At 39.0% G+C, this 4,750-nt stretch overlaps 1 long non-coding RNA gene across 1 annotated transcript; it reads right to left on the bottom strand.

The window, feature by feature from the left end:
- Positions 1-245: 245 nt before the first annotated feature.
- Positions 246-1,899, bottom strand: LOC118222947. Its single transcript, XR_004764366.1, has 2 exons — positions 1,316-1,899; positions 246-1,177 (listed from the first exon to the last, which is right to left on the bottom strand). It is a non-coding gene; the product is annotated as an uncharacterized LOC118222947 (long non-coding RNA).
- Between the last annotated feature and the right edge of the window lie 2,851 nt (positions 1,900-4,750).

Genomic DNA, 4,750 nt, shown 5'->3' on the forward strand with positions numbered 1-4,750 from the left:
AAGCCCAAATGGAATAGAAAGCCTTTATTGTCATTGTATAGAATACCACTGAGATCAGGTTCAAGTTACATTTCTAGGTACGCAATATGTGCTGAAGCAAGCATAATTATGGTACAGAAGATGAGACAAACATACAAAACTAGATACAAAAACAACATAAAAAGGGTGACTTGCACTAATGTAATGTCTATAGCAGGTCCCCCAAAGCATATGTGCTAGTATAATATGCAGTACCTCCTCATCACCATAATCACTTCCACCACCATCATAAGCATCAACTGCAGCATATTGACAGAATATCATGACTACATCCTCCCTAGTATTTTTCTGATAAATTTATTGATATGTCAACAGATTGAAGTGCACAAGAACTAAATTTAAAACACCCGAAACTCCTTGTCAATAAAATATGCATTGTCTTGCATTGTTGTAGTTTCAGGACAGTAATAACCATAGACCAATTATTTCAACATTATAACAGTGTTGAGTATTTTTGTCTTTTTCAAGCAGTGAACTACATTTAAGTTACGATCCCCCACATATTAAAGTAGGATGTCTGCAGGCATTAGCAAGTTAAATTTAAAGCTTTTTAGACATTTTAAATGCTTATTAGAATAACATTTAAGACAGTTTGCCACACAAGTAAGCACAGGCAAGTTGTACTCTCAGCTAATTGACATTTTTACAGTAATCTAAAACGACAACATTGACATTTGTCCAAATGTTTATTCTGGTCCAAGAAAAGGACACATTGTGGGCTTTTACCATTGAAATACAAACACATTGTAGCCACAGATAAATACACCATGATATATTCAACTGTCATGATGTATTAGACAATTTCATGAACAAAAATAAATTTAAGACAATGTAGGACTTTTTAAGGGCTCGTAATCACCCCTAAAGACATGTCACATTCATTTTCTTATGTTACTTAATTTTCAAAAATGCTTTCCATGTTAGCTATTTAATAGGTTATAAGAGCTCAATAGAGTCTTATTACGTACTATACAGTTCCAAATCACACTGCCCAAATTCACAGGCCTCCCATGCATTGTTCAACTTGGAATAATGGAACTTGGAATACAGTCACTCTTGTCTCAGGCATGTCTTGAGTGGGGAAGGCTGGACCTCGGGTTCTTCACTGGGGCAACAGTCATAAGACCATGTGTGGGAGCTGAAAGGATATTAAATTGGACCAAGTAAGAAAAATACATTGAGTAACACACGCAGCAGGCTAAAATCATAATTGTGTTTTGACAATGACAAACAGTCAATGAGCAAAGAGCTGTTTCCATATAATATCCATAACTACCTTTATTCTGATCTTGTGCTGTAGTTTCCATTTGAGCTGTTGCGCCAAATGTAGAGAACTCTGCAAAACAAAATCAATTTAAGTCAGTATTTGGTTAAAATACAGAGAAATACTCTTGATTAATATGGATTACACAATGCACTGGCGCAAAGCCAAAGCCAATTTATTTATTCATTTAATTTTTTTAAGACCACAATTACACCAGCTATGGAGTAATAATGCTAGAGGATTTGTGGGAAAAAAGTTGAGTTTCTGGATTTCTAATGGAAATAATGTTTAGCTAAATGCTTTCAAAAGAGCGCAAAAATAGCTTGCAAAAGAGGCGCCAACAATGCTAGCTTGAAAAGGCTTGCTAGCTCCAGTTTGTCAAACACCAAAAACCAAATGAAGACCACACAACTATTTTATATCATATTTAATACCACCTTAGTTGCTACTGCCATCTAGCGAAGATTCTGACAAATTACACTTTCCATCGTCTAAATCAGCAATGCGGGAGACACGTTTCCCTGGCTTTTTCTTTTGACACAAAACTACCGAACGTCGGAAAATTCTAATAGCAAACCGTTTATTTTTATGTTCACTTTTTTAAGTACTGAGAAAGTGCTGAAGTTTCGGTATACCGTGCAACAGTACGTCAGACACATATTCCAATCCATTGCTCAGCTTAGCAGAGAATGCACATTTCAGAGCGCCTCAGAGACAGATAGAATAATGACACATAAATACAAATTTCAAATAATAAATACGACATTGAGAAAAAACGGAAAAGAAGACGTAATGTCAACTCGTGATCTGCGTGCTGCGCGCAAAGTAGCCTACCGTTTTATTTATTTAGACATTGGCAGATAAGAAAAATTTTGGTTATGCTGACCTATAAAACGCTATTCCAAAAGCAAAATCAGACATGCTATACATCGTTAGAAAACTTATACTCTCACCTACTGAATAAATGAGTTGTCAATCAAGCCAAATTGTACTAAAAAGGGCGACAACGCCGTAAGCAACAGGTGTGGTATTACGCACAGCTATTATTGAAGATAGCCGAGCCAGGCGTGACAGATGCGCGTATATTTCGCAAACGGATTGTCCAAGACAATATATGGCCACTCATTCGCAAAAGGGACATCTCTACGCGTAAAACCAATAGTAAGATTGTATATTTATTCAATGTTTAGTCCCAGATATTGACTGTAGAATGACATGGTATAATTTTTTTTTTAAAGTTAGTCTCGCTTATTTCGTCATTCAGTGAGCAGCGTTTTCACCGCTGTATTGGCATATTTTAGGGCTAATGTCGGGTTTATCTTGTTGCTACGGAATATTGCATTACATTACATTACAGGCATTTGGCAGACGCTCTTATCCAGAGCGACGTACAACAAAATGTATAACCATAACCAGGAACAAGTGTGTCGAAAACCCTAGAGGGCAGCAGCCTACCGTTCCAAGTGCAGGGAACAACTGTATGGTTCACCTTGGACCCTGTAGGTTAAACTGATTAACACTAACACAAACAAGAACAGCAGTCAACAGTCTATGCAAAAATACAAGCAATAGTTAAGACGAGTTAAGTCACCTACGAAACAACTACCTAGTTACAACCCTAAGCTTACAGTCAATTTAGAGATTAAATTAAGAATACGATTTCTCTCAGCATAATGACGGATTTAAAGACTAAACGAACTCACCCGATATTGTCTTCAAATGGACCGTATTATTTATTTAGACATTGGCAGACTACAGCATAAATTGCGTCTTTTGTTTATATTCAATATTAGTAATTGCAGCGAGAAACTGCAGCTGTAGGTCGTTATGTTATGGTAGCAACGGAACGAAGCGGACTATATATGTATTACCGTCATTGTTTTATTATACCAGCGTGTTTTCGCGCGTTTGCACAGAAACTCTAAAACTACCAATAAAATGGTTTAGCTGATTCTCAGCATAATGACAGATTCAAAGACTAAACAAACTCACCCGATACTGTCTTCAAATGGATCCATGCCAAAGAAAAGTAATTATTCGTCCTCTCAGAAAGGTTTTACTGAAAAACTTTGGGTAGCCTATCCTAGCATGCACGCTAGGTGGCACTGTCAGACCGTGCTTTCACTGCTAAAAACTAGACCCTACGGTGTCGGATTACTTGCGTCGCCATGGTTGTCCCTTGCCGTAAAGAAGTTTACTCGATGTCGTAACCGTTTAGATTTGGAGCTCCAGCTTTCCCGCACCCCTCCTAATGAAGAAGTCCAAATGGTGTGCAAACCATACGGCGGACATAGGTGCTCCCAATATAAAAGTTGTAGAGCACAGTCAGATGCATCAGTCGATGAAGTTTTGTGTTGATCAGACTTACGATGTGGGAGTTATGACCTTTTAAAGTATGATCCTTTGTTATAGCGCCACCATCAGGCCGACATAGGTGATTTTTAGTGCCTGAGTAGTGGGGGGCCATAGAAACCCACCTACCAAATTTGGTTGGTCTACAATTTATAGCTGCTGAGCCTCAGACATTTTAGCTGAGAAAACTGCCACGCCCCAACTAAAAAGTCTAAATGGCGGGCAAACAATATGGCGGACATAGGTGGGGCCAATGGCAAAGTTGTAGAGCACGTTCAGATGCATAGGTCGATGAAGTTTTGTGTTGATCTGACTTATGGTGTGGGAGTTATGGCCTTTTACGCAAAACCCTTTGTTATAGCGCCACCATCTGGCCAACGTACGTGGTTTTTAGTGCCTGAGTAGTGGGGGCCCATAGGAACCCACCTGTCAAATTTGGTCGCTCCAGGACTTATGGTTGCTGAGCCTCAGACACTTTTAGCGGAGAAAAATAATAATAATAATAATAATAAGAAGAATAATCCTAACAGATACAATAGGGTTCCACCAGCTTTGCTGCTTGGACCCCTAATAATAAGAATAATCCTAACAGATACAATAGGGTTCCACCAGCTTCGCTGCTTGGACCCCTAATAATCCTAACAGATACAATAGGGTTCCACCAGCTTCGCTGCTTGGACCCCTAATAATCCTAACAGATACAATAGGGTTCCACCAGCTTCGCTGCTTGGACCCCTAATAATAATAATCCTAACAGATACAATAGGGTTCCACCAGCTTCGCTGCTTGGACCCCTAATAATAATCCTAACAAAAACAATAGGGTTCCACCAGCTTCGCTGCTTGGACCCCTAATAATCCTAACAAATACAATAGGGTTCCACCAGCTTCGTTGCTTGGACCCCTAATAATCCTAACAAAAACAATAGGGTTCCACCAGCTTCGCTGCTTGGACCCCTAATAATCCTAACAAATACAATAGGGTTCCACCAGCTTCGCTGCTTGGACCCCTAATAATAATCCTAACAAATACAATAGGGTTCCACCAGCTTCGCTGCTTGGACCCCTAATTAAGCAGTTTGATTGTAGTATGGGA

Source organism: Anguilla anguilla, chromosome 3 (assembly GCF_013347855.1).
Source record: "Anguilla anguilla isolate fAngAng1 chromosome 3, fAngAng1.pri, whole genome shotgun sequence".
Classification (NCBI taxonomy): Eukaryota; Metazoa; Chordata; class Actinopteri; order Anguilliformes; family Anguillidae; genus Anguilla; species Anguilla anguilla.